A 25,522-nucleotide genomic window follows, 5' to 3' on the forward strand; every position below is an offset into this window, starting at 1 on the left:
AAGAGTGAGGTTATGAGGAAAACAAAAAGATTAGGTGATGAAAGATTGGATATCAGATTGGAGGGAGAGAGTATGGAGGAGGTGAATGTATTCAGATATTTGGGAGTGGACGTGTCAGCGGATGGGTCTAAGAAAGATGAAGTGAATCATAGAATTGATGAGGGTAAAGGGTGAGCGGTGCACTTGGGAGGCTGTGGAGACAAAGAACTTTGCCCTTGGAGGCAAAGAGGGGAATGTATGAGAGTATAATTTTACCAACGCTCTTATATGGGTGTGAAGCATGGGTGATGAATGTTGCAGCGAGGAGAAGGCTGGAGGCAGTGGAGATGTCATGTCTGAGGGCAATGTGTGGTGTGAATATAATGCAGAGAATTCGTAGTTTGGAAGTTAGGAGGAGGTTTACCTGGAGTTTACCTGGAGAGAGTTTCGGGGGTCAACGCCCCCGCGGCCCGGTCTGTGACCAGGCCTCCTGGTGGATCAGCGCCTGATCAACCAGGCTGTTGCTGCTGGCTGCACGCAAACCAACGTACGAGCCACAGCCCGGCTGATCAGGAACTGCCTTTAGGTGCTTGTCCAGTGCCAGCTTGAAGACTGCCAGGGGTCTGTTGGTAATCCCCCTTATGTGTGCTGGGAGGCAGTTGAACAGTCTCGGTCCCCTGACACTTATTGTATGGTCTCTTAACGTGCTAGTGACACCCCTGCTTTTCATTGGGGGGATGGTGCATCGTCTGCCAAGTCTTTTGCTTTCGTAGTGAGTGATTTTCGTGTGCAAGTTCGGTACTAGTCCCTCTAGGATTTTCCAGGTGTATATAATCATGTATCTCTCCCTCCTGCGTTCCAGGGAATACAGGTTTAGAAACCTCAAGCGCTCCCAGTAATTGAGGTGTTTTATCTCCGTTATGCGCGCCGTGAAAGTTCTCTGTACATTTTCTAGGTCGGCAATTTCACCTGCCTTGAAAGGTGCTGTTAGAGTGCAGCAATATTCCAGCCTAGATAGAACAAGTGACCTGAAGAGTGTCATCATGGGCTTGGCCTCCCTAGTTTTGAAGGTTCTCATTATCCATCCTGTCATTTTTCTAGCAGATGCGATTGATACAATGTTATGGTCCTTGAAGGTGAGATCCTCCGACATAATCACTCCCAGGTCTTTGACGTTGGTGTTTCGCTCTATTTTGTGGCCAGAATTTGTTTTGTACTCTGATGAAGATTTAATTTCCTCATGTTTACCATATCTGAGTAATTGAAATTTCTCATCGTTGAACTTCATATTGTTTTCTGCAGCCCACTGAAAGATTTGGTTGATGTCCGCCTGGAGCCTTGCAGTGTCTGCAATGGAAGACACTGTCATGCAGATTCGGGTGTCATCTGCAAAGGAAGACACGGTGCTGTGGCTGACATCCTTGTCTATGTCGGATATGAGGATGAGGAACAAGATGGGAGCTAGTACTGTGCCTTGTGGAACAGAGCTTTTCACCGTAGCTGCCTCGGACTTTACTCTGTTGACGACTACTCTCTGTGTTCTGTTAGTGAGGAAATTATAGATCCATCGACCAACTTTTCCTGTTATTCCTTTAGCGCGCATTTTGTGCGCTATTACGCCATGGTCACACTTGTCGAAGGCTTTTGCAAAGTCTGTATATATTACATCTGCATTCTTTTTGTCTTCTAGTGCATTTAGGACCTTGTCGTAGTGATCCAGTAGTTGAGACAGACAGGAGCGACCTGTTCTAAACCCATGTTGCCCTGGGTTGTGTAACTGATGGGTTTCTAGATGGGTGGTGATCTTGCTTCTTAGGACCCTTTCAAAGATTTTTATGATATGGGATGTTAGTGCTATTGGTCTGTAGTTCTTTGCTGTTGCTTTACTGCCCCCTTTGTGGAGTGGGGCTATGTCTGTTGTTTTTAGTAACTGAGGGACGACCCCCGTGTCCATGCTCCCTCTCCATAGGATGGAAAAGGCTCGTGATAGGGGCTTCTTGCAGTTCTTGATGAACACAGAGTTCCATGAGTCTGGCCCTGGGGCAGAGTGCATGGGCATGTCATTTATCGCCTGTTCGAAGTCATTTGGCGTCAGGATAACATCGGATAGGCTTGTGTTAATCAAATTTTGTGGCTCTCTCATAAAAAATTCATTTTGATCTTCGACTCTCAGTCTGGTTAGCGGCTTGCTAAAAACTGAGTCATATTGGGACTTGAGTAGCTCACTCATTTCCTTGCTGTCATCTGTGTAGGACCCATCTTGTTTAAGTAGGGGCCCAATACTGGACGTTGTTCTCGATTTTGATTTGGCATAGGAGAAGAAATACTTTGGGTTTCTTTCGATTTCATTTATGGCTTTTAGTTCTTCCCGCGATTCCTGACTCCTAAAGGATTCTTTTAGCTTAAGTTCGATGCTTGCTATTTCTCTGACCAGTGTCTCCCTGCGCATTTCTGATATATTGACCTCTTTTAGCCGCTCTGTTATTCTTTTCCGTCGCCTGTAAAGGGAGCGCCTGTCTCTTTCTATTTTACATCTACTCCTCCTTTTTCTTAGAGGAATAAGCCTTGTGCATACATCGAGTGCCACCGAGTTAATCTGTTCTAGGCATAAGTTTGGGTCTGTGTTGCTTAGTATATCTTCCCAGCTTATATCGGTTAGGACTTGGTTTACTTGGTCCCACTTTATGTTTTTGTTATTGAAGTTGTATTTGGTGAATGCTCCCTCGTGACTAGTCTCATTTTGTCGGTCTGAGGCTCCACGCATACATGTCTGAACCTCAATTATGTTGTGATCTGAGTATATTGTTTTTGATATGGTGACATTTCTTATCAGATCATCATTGTTAGTGAAGATGATGTCTAGTGTATTCTCCAGTCTAGTAGGCTCTATTATTTGCTGGTTTAAATTGAATTTTGTGCAGAGATTTAAAAGCTCGTGTGAGTGTGAGTTTTCATCAGAGCTGCCTCCTGGTGTTATTACTGCAACAATATTATTTGCTATATTCCTCCATTTTAGGTGCCTTAAGTTGAAATCCCCCAGGAGCAAGATGTTGGGTGCAGGAGCTGGAAGATTTTCCAGACAGTGGTCAATTTTTAACAGCTGTTCCTGGAATTGCTGGGATGTTGCATCCGGAGGCTTGTAGACTACCACAATGACTAGGTTTTGGTTCTCGACCTTTACTGCTAAAACTTCCACTACGTCATTTGAGGCATTAAGCAGTTCTGTGCAAACAAGTGACTCTGCAATGTACAGGCCAACCCCCCCCCTTTTGCCTGTTCACTCTGTCACATCTGTATAGGTTGTAACCTGGGATCCATATTTCGTTGTCCAAGTGATCCTTTATGTGGGTCTCAGTGAAAGCCGCGAACATTGCCTTTGCCTCTGCAAGCAGTCCACGGATGAAAGGTATTTTGTTGTTTATTGCTGGCTTTAGACCCTGTATATTTGCAAAGAAGAATGTTATCGGACTGGTGGTATTGTTGGTACTGGGGGGGGATTTTTTTTCCGGCATTAGTATCTGTATCTGTTGGTTTGGAGTGGAGGCCATCGACTGTGGTTCCACTCCAGGAATGACTGGATTTGGTGTACGATTTCTGCCATTTCCTGCCAGTTTTTTTTCCTTCCTGGCACTAAAAAACCTCTCCCTCTTGAGTGGCTGTGGCTACCCAGGTTTTCCCATGGCCTGGATGTTTTGTATCTTTTTGTCCCCTTTAGATGGTATGCCTGGCAATTTAAGTTATAGCACAGTCTTTCCTGTACTGAAGAGGTACACATTTCAGGGTGAAAAAGCTTACAGGAAGGGAGTTTGCATTTTCCTGTTGTCATATGGGCATGACATTTTCTAGGGTGGTCATAGTTGCATGTCCCATCTGTTTTTCCAGATTTCCCATGCCAGCAGATACCAAGTGCATAGTATGTGCACAGGCTTGGTTTCCGTTTGCCTTGGGTTTCTGTGACTGTATTCCCTGTTGGTGCATGTTTCCCTGTCTTATTCCTATCCTCCTTAGCACCAACAATGGAGCTCCCACCAGTTGTTTTTGGTAATTTATCCTCACTATTGCTATTGGAGTCCTCTTGTTTGCTATTTCCTGCAGTATTTCTGGTTTGCAATATTGGTTTTATCTTATCTTTGACTACACTTGTTTCCCTACTATGGCTCCTGTCCTCTATGAGGTCATTTATATGTATTCCTTCCTGCGTATAATTCCCGACTACCTGGACAAAATCTCCAGCTTCACCATTACTGTCTACCAGGACAGTATCTCCAGCTTCACCATTTCTGTCTCCCAGGACAGCACCTCCAGCTTCACCATTACTGTCTCCCAGGACAGTATCTCCAGCTTCACCATTACTGTCTCCCAGGACAGCACCTCCAGCTTCACCATTACTGTCTCCCAGGACAGCACTATCAGCCCTACATTTACTGACTACCAGGACATCACCTCCAGCCTTACAGTTTGTGACTACATGGCCAGTATCAAGGGCAGTACCATTCAGCCCGGACTTTTTATGTTCCCATCTGTTGTAGAAAGCTTCCAGGTTTTCTATGAAAGCAGCTTTGATGTTATCCTCTTTTAATACCCTTGTGATTTTAGTCCACAGATTTTCCTCATTTGGGCATACCCAAAAACACTTCTCTGTTTTAATACTGCTTGTAGCTAGTTCTGGGATATCTGCACAAGGAGCGTGACACCAATTTCCACAAAAATGACAATTTATCCATGTGGTAGCCCGTTTGTTTGACTGACCACAGACTACACACAGCTTCATAATGATTTGAATGGTTGATTTACTGCAAGTCTACTAGCAACCTCTTGAATATTATATTAATAACCTTAAATGAAGCTCTAGCTATTTGTATTTCTGTTTCTAACTCTTTTTGTATATTGGACAGCTTACCGTCACGTTCCTGATTTTTAATGTTTGTGTTTATAAGGGCGCCTACAAACCCATCCGTTTACAGTCTGCTTTATTGTCCAACGAAACTGTTTGAAACCAGTCCCGGGTTCGGACCAGTCAAGGGTTCGGACCAGTCAAGGGTTCGGACCAGTCGATCTGCTCTGATCAGTGGGTCACTTATTTAAAACATACTGGTCGGTGATTTGAGCTAACACATGAAGGATCTACTGGAAATTATCTACCCGAGTAATATGTGATTTGACTGATACAAAAGTATAACTTGCGTGTTGAAGAGCCGGTGATATCTGGCAGCTCCTACAATGACGTACAGTCGACCTCTTTGTTTATCAATCGCTGTATCTGGCTTTTCTATTTTTGTTTTTCCGTCTCCACCACAATAAATGCTATATTATCACTATAGTTGACTGGTGCAAATTTTGGAGGAAGGACGCTTTTTCTGTAGTAATAATTGCTTCTCGTTGTGTATATTGCGACCGCTGGTAACTACAGGTTATATGAAATTCACAGTAACGTCTCGTATTTCAAGAAAATGAAACTAATGAAAGTCACTCCACTCCACTAAGTACCATTATAATACTGGTTAGTTGCTACTACAACACTGTATTCTGCTATTCACTGGTATCACTAGATTATATGCGAGTACACTAGCAGGCCAGGAAGATTATTAAAAACAGCTGACCTGTGGTAAGTTTCTGGCGACTTCTGGCACCTGCCTCTATAGGCTTATCACTTCATTTACAAATTCACCTGTTTTCAAATGACACTTTAGCCTTTATCATCAATATACTAGGGAGCCACTGTAGTATACACTATACACTATGTATACTCAATGCTTTCAGGGAGACTTTCTTTCCTCTGACACAACGTTCAATTATTATTATTTTTTTCACACGGGAAACAGGCCTATGATTCCCCTCTGGCAGTAAACTCTGCTAGGTAATGCACACTAATTCTCCTTTTTTGACTCAGTATATAATGTTTTCCGCCCAAGATTGGTTCCAGGCGCTAGAGGGATGTATCGTATAGGATTGATGACACAAATTAAAGTTCTAGCACGTAAGAGCGACCGTGAAAACACCAGAAAGCCGGGAGCACAACGAGGCACGCTGACGGTTGGGATTACCAAAACTGTTGTCCAGAGGGCTGAGGAAGGGTTGTTGAGGTGGTTCGGACATGTAGAGAGAATGGAGCGAAACAGAGTGACTTCAAGAGTGTATCAGTCTGTAGTGGAAGGAAGGCGGGGTAGGGGTCGGCCTAGGAAAGGTTGGAGGGAGGGGGTAAAGGAGGTTTTGAGTGCGAGGGGCTTGGACTTCCAGCAAGCATGCGTGAGCGTGTTTGATAGGAGTGAATGGAGACAAATGGTTTTTAATACTTGACGTGCTGTTGGAGCGTGAGCAAAGTAATATTTATGAAGGGGTTCAGGGAAACCGGCAGGCCGGACTTGAGTCCTGGAGATGGGAAGTACAGTGCCTGCACTCTGAAGGAGGGGTGTTAATGTTGCAGTTTAAAAACTGTAGTGTAAAACACCCTTCTGGCAAGACAGTGATGGAGTGAATGATGGTGAAAGTTTTTCTTTTTCGGGCCACCCTGCCTTGGTGGGAATCGGCCAGTGTGTTAATAATTAAAACAATAATTACGCTTATATCAGCTTATATATCAACTCTATGGCTTATTTATCTATCATAATTGATCTAATATGATATAATAAACACTATAAATAACATACAAACATGTTATATACTCTAGACTGAATAAAATAAGCCATAATATGGCGAGAGAGACCAGCGGGAATACTTCGATATAAATGAGTGAATCCTCTCATGTCGTCTCCATGTCGTATTCTTTGGTCTCTGAGTAAGAGAAAACGGTATTTTGAAGAGGATAACTGCACTAGAACATCAGTTTACTAAGAAATACACCCAAAAAAACGCGATTTTCGCGGATTTTTTTTTTTTTCAAGACTGCGGGCCGGCCGGCGCTCCAGGCCAATATCTCGGAAGTAACTTATTCACTTATTTTGCTTTACTTTTCCTTTATTACTTAATTAAGTGGAATAATATTCACAGAAATTGTAAAATAATGATTTCTCTAATTTGCAATAAAATTTTTGTGCAAATATTCCAAATATTTTGGGATTTATGTGGGAGTAAAGTGAAGATTTTTTTCAACATTCCAAGAATTAACAAACTTTATTTTTTTTGTGTTATAAAGATAAGATATTTAGAAGACAGGAAATTTATCTAAAATTCGTATCAGCATTGTTGTCTCGGCACCAAGTGTCCAAACAACCTTACGTCGTCCCATATAGAAGTGACCTGCCAAAGGGCATTTTCAGTAAATCAGTCCTTTCTCAGTCTTTTCTCAGTTGTTGTTTGAGGTATATTTTTGATAAATATTTTCAAGAAGGAGTGAAAACACTTTGTCTTGTGCACCAAAACTGGAGGAAATCGGACGGTAAACAAATCCAAAAAAATTAATTGCCGGACAGCCCCCCTAAGATGGCCCGCATCCCATGGTGGGGGTGGAACAAGTACACTGATGGTGCTGAGCGAGGTGCAGAAGAGGCAGTGTCACCATTTCCTGCAAATAACGATGCAGCAGTTTATGGAAACATGCGTGTCCTAACATGACACAAAGTGCCAAGTTGAGTTGTGTGAGTCTACAAGTCTTCACAAGCTATCACTCCTAGACAGCCACCTTACCCCAGTGTGCAAAAATAATTTAGGTCGGGGTTTCATCATTCTTTTCACATATTATTGCAAACAATCGGGAGTTGAGTGGATGTGCTTTGTTTTTATTAATTGATCTGATACACACATGCAAGGCATCATGCAGCTCACCACTGATTTTCTTGGCTATGATATTAAATCTGTGTGATACACAATGAACAATACGTATTTCAGATACCTATTCCTTGAGTAAAGTGGCAAATCCTCTATAATGGTCAGCCATTGCTGGTGCACCATCAGTAGCCACTGCAGTACTATGCAGAGGGGTATATTGTGCTTCTCCAAAAACTCCTCCAAACACTGAAAAATTGTCTCACCTATAGCGTCAGCTTTAATTAAGATACATGGCAAATAAAAATTCAACAATACACTTTAAACTTCTGCTATAACACCTCACATAGGTCATGAGAATATTTGAGCTGCTGAAAGTCAGCTTGTCGAGTGAGAGAGAAAACTTGGAGTACTGAAGCTCTGCTGCCTGGAGTCTACCTGGAGGGTTTTCCGGGGATCAACGCCCCCGCGGCCCAGTCCACGACCAGGCCTCCCGGTGGATCAGGGCCTGATCAACGAGGCTGTTACTGCTGGCGCACGCAATCCTGCGTACGAACCACAGCTCGGCTGATCCGGCACCGACTTTAGGTATCTGTCCAGCTTCCTCTTGAAGAAGACCAAGGGTCTACTGGTAATGCCCCTTATTGATAGTGGGAGGCTGCTGAACAGTCTTGGGCCCCGGACCCTTACTACATTTTTTCTTAGTGTACCAGTGACGCCTCTACTTTCACTGGGGGTATGTTGCATCGCCTGCCAAGTCTTTTGCTTTCGTATGGAGTGATTTCTGTTTGCATATTAGGGACCAGTCCCTCCAGAATCTTCCAGGTGTAGATTATGATATATCTCTCTCGCCTGCGCTAGGGATGCCAAGCCCTTGATGACACTCTTCAGGTCACTTGTTCTATCTAGGGTGGAATATTGCTGCACACTAACAGCACCTTTCAAGGCAGGTGAAATTGCTGACCTAGAAAATGTACAGAGAACCTTCACGGCGCGCATAACGGAGATAAAACATCTCAGTTACATGGGAATGTTTGAAGTTCCTGAACTTGTACTCCCTGGAACGCAGGCGGGAGAGATACATGATTATATACACCTGGAAAATCCTAGAGGGATTAGTACTAAACTTACACACGAAAATTACTCCATATGAAAGCAAGACTAGGCAGAAGATGCAACATTCCCACAGTGAAAAGCAGTGGTGTCACTAGCACGTTAAGAGATAACATAATAAGTGTCAGGGGCCCAAGACTGTTCAACTGCCTCCCAGCATGCATAAGGGGGATTACCGATAGTCCCCTGGCTGTCTTCAAGCAAGCACCGGACAGACACCTAAAGTCGGTACCTGGCCAGCTGGGCTGTGGCTCGTACGTTGGATTGTGTGCAGCCAGCAGTAACAGCCTCGTTGATGAGGCCCTGATCCACGACGAGGCCTGGTCACAGACCGGGCCGCGGGGGCGTTGACCCCGGAACTCTCCAGGTAAACTCCAGGTGTTCATTGCCCTGTACACCAACATGTTCAGGGATCCAAAAGAAAATCATGTCTATGTCTTTGTTTTTGCTAGCCACACGGTGCAATGATCGTTGAATATGAAGGACCAATGGACGTGGAAAATCAAATTGTTTAATGGCTTGTAAAGCACTGAGGGAATCTGAAATGATCACAAACATCGAAGGAGATATATGTAATACAGAGAAGCGGTATCAGGATGGCATACAACTCGGCAGTAAAAATACTGGTCGAGTCTAACAAATGACCTCTGACAACATCGTCAGGGAACACTGCCATGAACCCAACACCGTCAGAAGATTTAGAACCATCTGTATAAACAGTGACAGCATGAGCATGCGACTGGAAGTGATCAAGAAAAAGAGAGCGAGAAACAATCATAGGTAGGAGAGCTTTGGCGCACTGCAGGAGGGGAGAACAGAGATGAACAACCAAAACCTCCCAAGGGGGGAAGGAAAAGGCAACTGGAGAGAAGACCGGAGTGAGTGAAGATGAAGAGAAAATGGTCGGAGTAAGCAGGGGCGGCGAACAAATAATGGGCTTCTACTAACGTCTGAGACCAACTTGCACATAGAAGAAACGCGAAGGTCATGAGCATGGACAAATTAACGAAGACAATGAGCAATGAGCATCACGACAATCAGCTAAGGAAAGAACATTCGCCTCTACATAGAGGCTTTCAACAAGTGTGGCATGCAAAGAATACGTAACCTTTATTCGGCGCATGTACACACCCTCCTTTACAGGCTATCTCCCCAACCAGCGAACCAGGTGACTGAGGGTTGACGATGGGGCCCCGTCGTTCAACCAGTACCCAGATTCCAGCCAATGAGAAGATGGTTTTGGCAATCGCAGAGGTTATGTGGGTACCACTCTCCTGTCTGCCCTTGTCATTCCCATTCTAGAGCTGGTTGAAGCACTGTCTGCTCTAGTGGCTTCTATTCTGTCTTGCTTACCGTGGAGTGCACTAATACCTATCACTGTTCATAGTGTATATAGTGTACATACTTCTGTTCTAAATTAGTGAAGGATAATATAAGTCAAAAGTTTTCTGCTGTGTTTATTTTGCTCCCTCTATACCCAGGATAACAGGCATTTGGGACTCCTGGGTTGTAACAGTAGGTGTGAGTCTAAGTAATAGAGGAGGTGTGAGTGTAGGTGTGAGTGTTAGTAATGGATGTGGTGTTAGTGATAAAGGTGGTGTTAGTGTAGATGTGAGTGTTAGTGTTGGAGGTGGTGTTAGTGTAAGTGTGTGTGTTAGTGATGGAGGTGGTGTTAGTGTAGGTAAGTAAGTAAGTAAGTAAGTAAATTTATTCAGGTATACACAAATACAGTTACATAGAATTATCATACATAGCAGCATATGTGTAGAGAACCTGGGATAACCCAAAAAAGTCAGACAGAGTGACTTATTTCCATTGGAGTGTTAGTGTTGGAGGTGGTGTTAGTGTAGGTGTGAGTGTTAGTGTTGGAGGTGGTGTTAGTGTAGGTGTGAGTGTTAGTGTTGGAGGTGGTGTTAGTGTAGGTGTGAGTGTTAGTGTTGGAGGTGGTGTTAGTGTAGGTGTGAGTGTTAGTGTTGGAGGTGGTGTTAGTGTAGGTGTGAGTGTTAGTGTTGGAGGTGGTGTTAGTGTAGGTGTGAGTGTTAGTGTTGGAGGTGGTGTTAGTGTAGGTGTGAGTGTTAGTGTTGGAGGTGGTGTTAGTGTAGGTGTGAGTGTTAGTGTTGGAGGTGGTGTTAGTGTAGGTGTGAGTGTTAGTGTTGGAGGTGGTGTTAGTGTAGGTGTGAGTGTTAGTGTTGGAGGTGGTGTTAGTGTAGGTGTGAGTGTTAGTGTTGAAGGTGGTGTTAGTGTAGGTGTGAGTGTTAGTGTTGGAGGTGGTGTTAGTGTAGGTGTGAGTGTTGGAGGTGGTGTTAGTGTAGGTGTGAGTGTTAGTGTTGGAGGTGGTGTTAGTGTAGGTGTGAGTGTTAGTGTTGGAGGTGGTGTTAGTGTAAGTGTGAGTGTTAGTGTTGGAGGTGGTGTTAGTGTAGGTGTGAGTGTTAGTGTTGGAGGTGGTGTTAGTGTAGGTGTGAGTGTTAGTGTTGGACGTGAGGGATGAGATATAATCAGGATGTTAAACAGGGTGTGTCAGCACTTCCGGTATCCCTTCATTCATGCATGTTTTTTGAACAAGTCACTGTGACTAGCTCTGTCACACTGTGTTCAGTAATATATATTTACACACACACACACACACACACCTAACTAGGTGAGTACACACACATACACAGGGGGGACATGATAACGACTTACAAAATACTGAGAGGAATTGACAAGGTGGGCAAAGACAGGATGTTCCAGAGACTGGACACAGCAACAAGGGGACACAGTTGGTAGCTGAAGACACAGATGAATCACAGGGATGTTAGGAAGTATTTCTTCAGCACAGAGTAGTCAGGAAGTGGAATAGTTTAGGAAGCGATGTAGTGGAGGCAGGATCCATTCATAGCTTTAAGCAGAGGTATGATAAAGCTCATGGTTCAGGGAGAGTGATCTAGTAGCGACCAGTGAAGAGGCGGGGCCAGGAGCTTGGACTCGACCTCTGCAACCTCAACTAGGTGAGTAACTAGGTGAGTACAAACACACACACACACACACACACACACACACACACGCTGCAGGCCTAGACCAACAAATAGCTCCTGGAATTTAACCCTGTCAAGTACAAAGTCTTGAAGCTTGGGGAAGTTCAAAGAAGACCGCAGACGGAGTACAGTTTAGGGGGTCACAGGCTGCTAACCTCACTTAAGTGTGACTATCATACCGAACACATCACCTGAGGCGCACATCAACCAAATAACTGCTGCAGCCTATGGGTGCTCTGCAAGCCTGAGAATAGCATTTTGACATCTAAGTAAGGAGTCATTTACAACACTGTACGCCGTGTACTTCAGGCGCACATTAGATTATGCAGCACCAGTATGGAACCCACTCCTAGTCAAACACGTCAAGAAATTGGGTAGGGGGGACATGATAACTACATATAAAATACTGAGAGGAATTGACAAGGTGGACAGGGCTAGAAAGTTTCAGATACGAGACACAGGAGCAAAAGGCCACAAATGGACGTTGAAAATACAGATGAGTGATAAGGATGTTAGGAAGTTTTTCTTTAGACTTAGAGTTGTCAAGAAGTGGAGTAATCTGGAGAGTGAAGTAGTGTAGGCAAGTTCCATACATAGCTTTAAGAAGACGTATGATAACACTAGGGGCAGGGACAGAGTGACATATTAGCGTCTAACGAAAAGACAGGGCCCAGGAGCTGTGGCTCGGCCCCTGCAACCACATATAGGTAAGTGTATGCAAATATTTTTACACAGACACACATAAGTACACGCACGCGCGCGCGCACACACACATACACACACACACACACACACACACACACAGAGTAGTCAGTAAGTGGAATAGTTTCAGAAGCGAAGTAGTGGAGGCAGGATCCATACATAGCTTTAAGCAGAGGTATGATAAAGCTCACGGTTCAGGGAGAGTGACCTAGTAGCGATCAGTGAAGAGGCGGGGCCAGGAGCTTGGACTCAACCCCTGCAACCTCAACTAGGTGAGTACAACTAGGTGAGTACACACATACACACACACACACACAGACACACACACACACACACACACACACAGACCAGCGGGGTTCCACAGGGGTCAGTCCTAGGACCAGTGCTGTTTCTGGTATTTGTGAACGACATGACGGAAGGAATAGACTCTGAGGTGTCCCTGTTTGCAGATGACGTGAAGTTAATGAGAAGAATTCACTCGATCGAAGACCAGGCAGAACTACAAAGGGATCTGGACAGGCTGCAGACCTGGTCCAGCAATTGGCTCCTGGAGTTCAATCCCACCAAGTGCAAAGTCATGAAGATTGGGGGAGGACAAAGAAGATCGCAGACGGAGTACGGTCTAGGGGGTCAGAGACTACAAACCTCACTCAAGGAAAAAGATATTGGGGTGAGTATAACACCAGGCACATCTCCTGAAGCGCACATCAAGCAAATAACTGCTGCAGCATATGGGCGCCTAGGAAACCTCAGAACAGCATTCCGACATCTTAATAAGGAATCATTCAGGACCCTGTACACCGTGTACGTTAGGCCCATATTGGAGTATGCGGCACCAGTTTGGAACCCACACCTAGCCAAGCACGTAAAGAAACTAGAGAAAGTGCAAAGGTTTGCAACAAGACTAGTCCCAGAGCTAAGAGGTATGTTCTACGAGGAGTGGTTAAGGGAAATCAACCTGACGACACTGGAGGACAGGAGAGATAGGGGGGACATGATAACGACATACAAAATACTGAGAGGAATTGACAAGGTGGACAAAGACAGGATGTTCCAGAGATTGGATACAGTAACAAGGGGACAAGTTGGAAGCTGAAGACACAGATGAATCACAGAGATGTTAGGAAGTATTTATTCAGCCACAGAGTAGTCAGGAAGTGGAATAGTTTGAGAAGCGATGTAGTAGAGGCAGGATCCATACATAGCTTTAAGCAGAGGTATGATAAAGCTCACGGTTCAGGGAGAGTGACCTAGTAGCGACCAGTGAAGAGGCGGGGCCAGGAGCTAGGACTCGACCCCTGCAACCTCAACTAGGTGAGTACAACTAGGTGAGTACACACACACACACACACACTCATCCATACGTTCACACTCACAAACACACCGTATTCACATACACACACATAAGCGCACTCAAATACAGAAATGTCTGCACACGGGGACTGAAGATTTGCCACCAGAAACCTGTAATCCCAGGAAGTTAATGCATTCACTCGTTCGTGGATGTATTAATATTTGTCCTGCTCGTGAAGACTGGTAATACAAATGGGTAAAGAATGAAATTAGTAGTGTATCTTCCATGGCCAAGTATGTGCTGGCATCATAGGTGACATGGCCAGTGGTAGTGGGCACCCGATGTTTGAAGAACTGATGGCCGAGTGCACTAAAGTTTCTCGGAATTTATATATATATATATATATATATATATATATATATATATATATATATATATATATATATATATATATATATATATATATATATATATATATATATATGCAAAGCAACCACTCTGAAAGAATAGAGAAATTCCAAGCGCTTTCGTGACTACTCACATTATCAAGGAACTATGAAAGTAAAGAATCCAAGAAAGCGCATGGAATTTCTCTATTCTTTCAGAGTGGTTGTTTTGCATATTCTGAAATCACCTGTTTACTGTGATCTTATTGCATATATATATATATATATATATATATATATATATATATATATATATATATATATATATATATATATATATATATATATATATATATTTATATATATATATATATATATAAATATATATATATATATATATATATATATATATATATATATATATATATATATATATATATATATATATATATATATATATATTATTTTATTATTTTATTATTAACACACTGGCCGATTCCCACCAAGGCAGGGTGGCCCGAAAAAGAAAAACTTTCACCATCATTCACTCCATCACTGCAGGTGGTGGACTGGCCTGCTCTGGGGAGCTCCCGAGATAACAAGCACCACGCAGAAACAAGCGAAGGTATATACAAAGAAAGATGGCAGTGAGCAGGATTTGAAACCACATGAAGGAAGTCTGCCCCACCACGTCCCCAGCAGCACTCCAACGACCTTAGATACACTTACACATCCCCAGCAGGACTACAACGTCCTAAGCTGTACTACCACGTCCCCAGCAGCACTACAGCGTCTCTAGCAGCACTGTCACGTCCCAAGCAGCATTAGCACGTCCCCAGCAGCACTACAGCGTCTCTAGCAGCACTGTCACGTCCCAGGTAGCATTACCACGTCCCCAGCAGCACTACAGCGTCTCTAGCAGCACTGTCACGTCCCAAGCAGCATTACCACGTCCCCAGCAGCACTATCACGTCGTCAGTAGCACTACCACATCTCCAGCATCATTATCAAGTCCCCAGGAGCATTACCACGTCCCCGGCAGCATTACCATTCCCTCAGTACCACTATCATGCCCTCAGTACCACTATCATGCCCTCAGTACCACTATCATGCCCTCAGTACCACTATCACGCCCTCAGTACCACTATCACGCCCTCAGTACCACTATCACGCCCTCAGTACCACTACCATGTCCTCAATACCACTACCACGCCCTCAGTACCACTACCACGCCCTCAGTACCACTACCATGTCCTCAGTACCACTACCACGCCCTCAGTACCACTACCACGCCCTCAGTACCACTACCATGTCCTCAGTAGCACCACCACGTCCTCAGTAGCACTACCATGTCTTCAGTAGCACCACCACGTCCTCAGTAGCACTACCATGTCCTCAGTAGCACCACCACGTCCTCAGTAGCACTACCATGTCTTCAGTAGCACCACCACGTCCTCAGTAGCCCTATCACGCCCTCAGTAGCACTACCACGTCCTCAGTAGCACTACCACATCCTCGGTAGCACTACCTCTCCCTCGGTAGCACTACTACGCCCTCGGTAGCACTACCACGCTCTCGGTAGCACCACCACGCCCTCGGTAGCACTACCACGCCCTCGGTAGCACTGCCACGCCCTCGGTAGCACTACCACGTTCTCGGTAGCACTACCACGCCCTCAGTAGCACTACCACGCCATCAGTAGCACTACCACTCCCTCAGTAGCACCACCACGTCCTCGGTAGCACCACCAACCCCTCGGTAGCACTACCACGCCCTCGGTAGCACTGCCACGCCCTCGGTAGCACTACCACGTTCTCGGTAGCACTACCACGCCCTCGGTAGCACTGCCACGCCCTCGGTAGCACTACCACGTTCTCGGTAGCACTACCACGCCCTCAGTAGCACTACCACGCCATCAGTAGCACTACCACGCCCTCGGTAGCACCACCACGTCCTCGGTAGCACCACCACGCCCTCGGTAGCACTACCACGCCCTCGGTAGCACTGCCACGCCCTCGGTAGCACTACCACGTTCTCGGTAGCACTACTACGCCCTCAGTAGCACTACCACGCCATCAGTAGCACTACCACATCACCAGCAGCACTACAACATCACTAATAACACTACCACATCACCGGCACACTACCACGTCCACAGCAGCACTATCACATTACCAGCAACACTACCACATCACCAGCAACACTACCACATCACTAGCAACACTACCACATCACCAGCAACACTACCACATCACCAGCAACACTACCACATCACCAGCAACACTACCACATCGCCAGCAACACTACCACAGCACTAGTAACACTACCACATCATCAGCAACACTACCACATCACTAGCAACACTACCACATCAGTAGCAACACTTCCACATCACCAGCAATACTACCACATCACCAACAACACTACCACAGCACTAGTAACACTACCACATCATCAGCAACACTACCACATCAGTAGCAACACTACCACATCACCAGCAACACTACCACATCACCAGCAACACTACCACATCACCAGCAGCACCACCATGTCACCAGCAGCGCTACCACATCACCAGCAACACTATCACATCACCAGTAACACTACCACATTACCAGCAACACTACCACATCACCAGCAACACTACCACATCACCAGCAGAACTACCACATCACCAGCAACACTACCACATCACCAGCAACACTACCACATCATCAGCAGCACTACCACATCACCAGCAGAACTACCACATCACCAGCAGCATTACAACATCACCAATAACACTACCACATCACCGGCACACTACCACGTCCACAGCAGCACTATCACATCACCAGCAGCACTACCACATCACCAGCAACACTACCACATCACTAGCAACACTACCACATCACCAGCAACACTACCACATCACCAGCAACACTACCACATCACCAGCAACACTACCACATCACCAGCAACACTACCACATCACCAGCAACACTACCACATCAACAACACTACCACATCACCAGCAACACTACCACATCAGTAGCAACATTACCACATCACCAGCAACACTACCACATCACCAGCAACACTACCACATCACCAGCAACACTACCACATCACCAGCAACACTACCACATCACCAGCAACACTACCACATCACCAGCAACACTACCACATCACCAGCAACACTACCACATCACCAGCAACACTACCACATCAGTAGCAACACTACCACATCACCAGCAACACTACCACATCGCCAGCAACACTACCACATCACCAGCAACACTACCACATCACCAGCAACACTACCACATCAGTAGCAACACTACCACATCACCAGCAACACTACCACATCGCCAGCAACACTACCACATCACCAGCAACACTACCACATCGCCAGCAACACTACCACATCACCAGCAACACTACCACATCACCAGCAACACTACCACATCACCAGCAACACTACCACATCAACAACACTACCACATCACCAGCAACACTACCACATCAGTAGCAACACTACCACATCACCAGCAACACTACCACATCAACAACACTACCACATCACCAGCAACACTACCACATCACCAGCAACACTACCACATCAACAACACTACCACATCAGTAGCAACACTACCACATCAACAACACTACCACATCACCAGCAACACTACCACATCACCAGCAACACTACCACATCAACAACACTACCACATCAGTAGCAACACTACCACATCAACAACACTACCACATCACCAGCAACACTACCACATCGCCAGCAACACTACCACATCACCAGCAACACTACCACATCACCAGCAACACTACCACATCACCAGCAACACTACCACATCACCAGCAACACTACCACATCACCAGCAACACTACCACATCACCAGCAACACTACCACATCACCAGCAACACTACCACATCACCAGCAACACTACCACATCAACAACACTACCACATCACCAGCAACACTACCACATCACCAGCAACACTACCACATCACCAGCAACACTACCACATCACCAGCAACACTACCACATCACCAGCAACACTACCACATCACCAGCAACACTACCACATCACCAGCAACACTACCACATCACCAGCAACACTACCACATCACCAGCAACACTACCACATCACCAGCAACACTACCACATCACCAGCAACACTACCACATCACCAGCAACACTACCACATCACCAGCAACACTACCACATCACCAGCAACACTACCACATCACCAGCAACACTACCACATCACCAGCAACACTACCACATCACCAGCAACACTACCACATCATCAGCAACACTACCACATCACCAGCAACACTACCACATCACCAGCAACACTACCACATCACCAGCAACACTACCACATCACCAGCAACACTACCACAGCACTAGTAACACTACCACATCATCAGCAACACTACCACATCACCAGCAACACTACCACATCACCAGCAACACTACCACATCACCAGCAACACTACCACATCACCAGCAACACTACCACAGCACTAGTAACACTACCACAGCACTAGCAACACTACCACATCACCAGCAACACTACCACATCACCAGCAACACTACCACATCACCAGCAACACTACCACATCACCAGCAACACTACCACATCAGTAGCAACATTACCACATCACCAGCAACACTACCACAGCACTAGTAACACTACCACATCACCAGCAACACTACCACATCACCAGCAACACTACCACATCACCAGCAACACTACCACAGCACTAGCAACACTACCACATCACCAGCAACACTACCACATCACCAGCAACACTACCACATCACCAGCAACACTACCACATCACCAGCAACACTACCACATCACCAGCAACACTACCACATCACCAGCAACACTACCACATCACCAGCAACACTACCACATCACCAGCAACACTACCACATCACCAGCAACACTACCACATCACCAGCAACACTACCACATCACCAGCAACACTACCACATCAGTAGCAACATTACCACATCACCAGCAACACTACCACAGCACTAGTAACACTACCACATCACCAGCAACACTACCACATCACCAGCAACACTACCACATCACCAGCAACACTACCACAGCACTAGCAACACTACCACATCACCAGCAACACTACCACATCACCAGCAACACTACCACATCACCAGCAACACTACCACATCACCAGCAACACTACCACATCACCAGCAACACTACCACATCACCAGCAACACTACCACATCACCAGCAACACTACCACATCACCAGCAACACTACCACATCACCAGCAACACTACCACATCAGTAGCAACACTACCACATCACCAGCAACACTACCACATCACCAGCAACACTACCACATCACCAGCAACACTACCACATCACCAGCAACACTACCACATCAGTAGCAACACTACCACATCACCAGCAACACTACCACATCACCAGCAACACTACCACATCACCAGCAACACTACCACATCACCAGCAACACTACCACATCAGTAGCAACACTACCACATCAGTAGCAACACTACCACATCATCAGCAACACTACCACATCATCAGCAACACTACCACATCAGTAGCAACACTACCACATCATCAGCAACACTACCACATCATCAGCAACATTACCACATCATCAGCAACACTACCACATCAGTAGCAACACTACCACATCACCAGCAACACTACCACATCACCAGCAACACTACCACATCACCAGCAAGACTACCACATCACCAGCAACACTACCACATCAGTAGCAACACTACCACATCATCAGCAACACTACCACATCATCAGCAACACTACCACATCAGTAGCAACACTACCACATCACCAGCAACACTACCACATCAGTAGCAACATTACCACATCACCAGCAACACTACCACATCACCAGCAACACTACCACATCAGTAGCAACATTACCACATCACCAGCAACATTACCACATCACCAGCAACACTACCACATCACCAGCAACACTACCACATCACCAGCAACACTACCACATCACCAGCAACACTACCACATCAGTAGCAACACTACCACATCACCAGCAACACTACCACATCACCAGCAACACTACCACATCACCAGCAACACTACCACATCACCAGCAACACTACCACATCACCAGCAACACTACCACATCACCAGCAACACTACCACATCACCAGCAACACTACCACATCAGTAGCAACATTACCACATCACCAGCAACACTACCACATCATCAGCAACACTACCACATCAGTAGCAACATTACCACATCACCAGCAACACTACCACATCACCAGCAACACTACCACATCACCAGCAACACTACCACATCAGTAGCAACATTACCACATCACCAGCAACACTACCACATCATCAGCAACACTACCACATCAGTAGCAACATTACCACATCACCAGCAACACTACCACATCACCAGCAGCACTACCACATCACCAGCAACACTACCACATCACCAGCAACACTACCACATCACCAGCAACACTACCACATCAGTAGCAACACTACCACATCACCAGCAACACTACCACATCACCAGCAACACTACCACATCACCAGCAACACTACCACATCACCAGCAACACTACCACATCACCAGCAACACTACCACATCACCAGCAACACTACCACATCACCAGCAACACTACCACATCAGTAGCAACATTACCACATCACCAGCAACACTACCACATCACCAGCAACACTACCACATCACCAGCAACACTACCACATCACCAGCAACACTACCACATCACCAGCAACACTACCACATCATCAGCTATATTTGCATATCGTTCATCATTTAGAAGTTTGTGTCATATCGAGACACTCACGGGTTTCCAAGAACTGCTGGATCGTCATGTGCAGGAAATGGTGAGGCTTCGCCTCTTTTGCACCTCGCTGTCCACCACTAGTGTACCTGTTCCACCCCCTTCCCTGGTTCCTGTCCCACCTCCACTCCGTTGCTTTGCCCTCCCCAGTGTGCCTCACCCTTCCCCTTCCCGGTGCATGGTCCGCCGCCTGACTATATAATGCATCCACGTCAACCACTCCTCTCTCAGTATCCTCTGTGTCCAGGTGAGTGGCGACGCCTTCTGTGTGTTAAGTGTTGATAGTAGAGCTTGTAGCATCCATCAGTCATATATGGTGACTAGAAAAGACTGATGATTCATATCAAATATTGATAGACAATATTTCTCTCATGATTGAGCGAATACTTCGTCTTAAATAAGGTTACTATTTTCCCAGGAATACGTGGGAACTTGCTATCTCGGGAGCTTCCCAGAGTTGGTCAGTCCACTACCTGCACTCTATCACTGTTGGAGTCACCCCTTTATTTTTTGTACAAATTGGTTAGGAACATTAAATATATATATATATATATATATATATATATATATATATATATATATATATATATATATATATATATATATATATATATATATATACTCTATGGCTAAAGAAATACTCGTAACATCTCTGTGACTCACATGATTGTTCAACTTCCTGTGTTGTGTATGTGTAATCACCTAATTTTGGTTTCATGGGTCGAGTCATAGCTTCTCGCCCTGCCTCTTCACTGGTCGCCATTTAGTCCTCTCTCTCCCTGCTCCATTAGCTTCATCCTACGTCTTTTTAAAGCAATGTATGGTACCTGCCTACACTACCTCACTCTCCAGACTACTCCACTTCCTGGCAACTATATGACTTAAGGACATAAGAAGGACATAAGAATGAAGGAACACTGCAGCACGCCTACTGGCCCATGCGAGGCAGGTCTAAGTCTCCTACCGGCTTAAGCCAATGCACCCAACTTAGTCAGGTCAGGTCATATTGACTTAAGGGAGGAACACGGCAACCGACCTGGTACCACAAGGTATCAGGTCCAACTCACACCCACCCACATCCACTCATGTATTTATCCAACCTATTTTTAAAGCTACACAACGTTCTGGCCTCTGTAACTGTACTTGGGAGTTTATTCCACTCATCCACAACTCTATTACCAAACCAGTACTTTCCTATATCCTTCCTGAATCTGAATTTTTCCAACTTAAAACCATTGCTGCGAGTCCCGTCTAGGCTAGATATTTTCAGCACACTATTTACATCCCCTTTATTTATTCCTGTCTTCCATTTATACACCTCAATCATATCCCCCCTAATTCTACGTCTTTCTAGAGAGTGCAGATTCAGGGCCCTTAGTCTATCCTCATAGGGAAGGTTTCTGATACATGGGATCAACTTTGTCATCCTCCATTGTACATTTTCCAGAGCATTTATATCCATTCTGTAATACGGTGACCAAAACTGTGCAGCATAATCTAAATGAGGCCTAACCAAGGATGTATAGAGTTGAAGAACAACCTGAGGACTCCTATTATTTATGCTTCTTGATATGAAGCCAAGGATTCTATTCGCTTTATTGCGAACACTTATGCACTGTTGTCTTGGTTTCAGATTACTGCTAACCAGAACTCCTAAATCTTTTTCGCAATCCATAATTTTAAGATCTACATTATTTAGTTTATATGTGGCAATGGGGTCGAAGAGGTATGGGGTAGGTTTAAAAATGTAGTGTTAGAGTGTTCAGCAGAAGTTTGTGGTTACAGGAAAGTGGGTGCAGGAGGGAAGAGGAGCGATTGGTGGAATGATGATGTAAAGAGAGTAGTAAGGGAGAAAAAGTTAGCATATGAGAAGTTTTTACAAAGTAGAAGTGATGCAAGGAGGGAAGAGTATATGGAGAAAAAGAGAGAGGTTAAGAGAGTGGTGAAGCAATGTAAAAAGAGAGCAAATGAGAGAGTGGGTGAGATGTTATCAACAAATTTTGTTGAAAATAAGAAAAAGTTTTGGAGTGAGATTAACAAGTTAAGAAAGCCTAGAGAACAAATTGATTTGTCAGTTAAAAATAGGAGAGGAGAGTTATTAAATGGAGAGTTAGAGGTATTGGGAAGATGGAAGGAATATTTTGAGGAATTGTTAAATGTTGATGAAGATAGGGAAGCTGTGATTTCGTGTATAGGGCAAGGAGGAATAACATCTTGTAGGAGTGAGGAAGAGCCAGTTGTGAGTGTGGGGGAAGTTCGTGAGGCAGTAGGTAAAATGAAAGGGGGTAAGGCAGCCGGGATTGATGGGATAAAGATAGAAATGTTAAAAGCAGGTGGGGATATAGTTTTGGAGTGGTTGGTGCAATTATTTAATAAATGTATGGAAGAGGGTAAGGTACCTAGGGATTGGCAGAGAGCATGCATAGTTCCTTTGTATAAAGGCAAAGGGGATAAAAGAGAGTGCAAAAATTATAGGGGGATAAGTCTGTTGAGTGTACCTGGTAAAGTGTATGGTAGAGTTATAATTGAAAGAATTAAGAGTAAGACGGAGAATAGGATAGCAGATGAACAAGGAGGCTTTAGGAAAGGTAGGGGGTGTGTGGACCAGGTGTTTACAGTGAAACATATAAGTGAACAGTATTTAGATAAGGCTAAAGAGGTCTTTGTGGCATTTATGGATTTGGAAAAGGCGTATGACAGGGTGGATAGGGGGGCAATGTGGCAGATGTTGCAAGTGTATGGTGTAGGAGGTAGGTTACTGAAAGCAGTGAAGAGTTTTTACGAGGATAGTGAGGCTCAAGTTAGAGTATGTAGGAAAGAGGGAAATTTTTTCCCAGTAAAAGTAGGCCTTAGACAAGGATGTGTGATGTCACCGTGGTTGTTTAATATATTTATAGATGGGGTTGTAAGAGAAGTAAATGCGAGGGTCTTGGCAAGAGGCGTGGAGTTAAAAGATAAAGAATCACACACAAAGTGGGAGTTGTCACAGCTGCTCTTTGCTGATGACACTGTGCTCTTGGGAGATTCTGAAGAGAAGTTGCAGAGATTGGTGGATGAATTTGGTAGGGTGTGCAAAAGAAGAAAATTAAAGGTGAATACAGGAAAGAGTAAGGTTATGAGGATAACAAAAAGATTAGGTGATGAAAGATTGAATATCAGATTGGAGGGAGAGAGTATGGAGGAGGTGAACGTATTCAGATATTTGGGAGTGGACGTGTCAGCGGATGGGTCTATGAAAGATGAGGTGAATCATAGAATTGATGAGGGAAAAAGAGTGAGTGGTGCACTTAGGAGTCTGTGGAGACAAAGAACTTTGTCCTTGGAGGCAAAGAGGGGAATGTATGAGAGTATAGTTTTACCAACGCTCTTATATGGGTGTGAAGCGTGGGTGATGAATGTTGCAGCGAGGAGAAGGCTGGAGGCAGTGGAGATGTCATGTCTGAGGGCAATGTGTGGTGTGAATATAATGCAGAGAATTCGTAGTTTGGAAGTTAGGAGGAGGTGCGGGATTACCAAAACTGTTGTCCAGAGGGCTGAGGAAGGGTTGTTGAGGTGGTTCGGACATGTAGAGAGAATGGAGCGAAACAGAATGACTTCAAGAGTGTATCAGTCTGTAGTGGAAGGAAGGCGGGGTAGGGGTCGGCCTAGGAAGGGTTGGAGGGAGGGGGTAAAGGAGGTTTTGTGTGCGAGGGGCTTGGACTTCCAGCAGGCATGCGTGAGCGTGTTTGATAGGAGTGAATGGAGACAAATGGTTTTTAATACTTGACGTGCTGTTGGAGTGTGAGCAAAGTAACATTTATGAAGGGATTCAGGGAAACCGGCAGGCCGGACTTGAGTTCTGGAGATGGGAAGTACAGTGCCTGCACTCTGAAGGAGGGGTGTTAATGTTGCAGTTTAAAAACTGTAGTGTAAAGCACCCTTCTGGCAAGACAGTGATGGAGTGAATGATGGTGAAAGTTTTTCTTTTTCGGGCCACCCTGCCTTGGTGGGAATCGGCCGGTGTGATAATAAAAAAAAAAATGTGGCATGGTTATTGTCCTGTCCAACATTTCGAACTTTACATTTGTCTCTATTAAACTGCATCTGCCACTTCTCCGACCACTGCATCAGTCTATTCAAATCTTCCTGGAGTGCTCTAATGTCCTCGTCAGAATGAATTCGACGGCCTATTTTGGTGTCATCTGCAAACTTGCTGATGTCGCTCTTTATGCCCTCATCTATGTCGATTATGTAGATTGTGAACAGCAGGGGGCCTAACACTGACCCCTGTGGAACACTGCTCGTGACGCTTCCCCACTCTGATTTCTCCCCATTTATGCAAACTCTCTGCTGCCTATTTGTCAACTATGCCTCTATCCAGGAAAAAATTTCTCCTCCTATTCCATGTGCCTTAATTTTCCTCAATAGTCTCTGATGTGGGACCCTGTCGAAAGCCTTACTGAAGTCCA

General features: G+C 45.1%; 1 protein-coding gene across 1 annotated transcript in view; it reads left to right on the forward strand.

Annotated features, from left to right (window-relative positions):
* The first annotated feature begins 21,494 nt into the window (after positions 1 to 21,494).
* LOC128691876 (apolipoprotein D) overlaps positions 21,495 to 25,522 on the forward strand; it is a 38,668-nt gene continuing 34,640 nt past the window's right edge. Inside the window, exon 1 of the mRNA XM_053781203.2 lies at positions 21,495 to 21,534. The gene's annotated coding sequence lies outside the window, so the exon portion shown is untranslated. The remainder of the gene's footprint in view (positions 21,535 to 25,522) is intronic.

This window comes from Cherax quadricarinatus, chromosome 70 (assembly GCF_038502225.1).
Source record: "Cherax quadricarinatus isolate ZL_2023a chromosome 70, ASM3850222v1, whole genome shotgun sequence".
Taxonomy (NCBI): Eukaryota; Metazoa; Arthropoda; class Malacostraca; order Decapoda; family Parastacidae; genus Cherax; species Cherax quadricarinatus.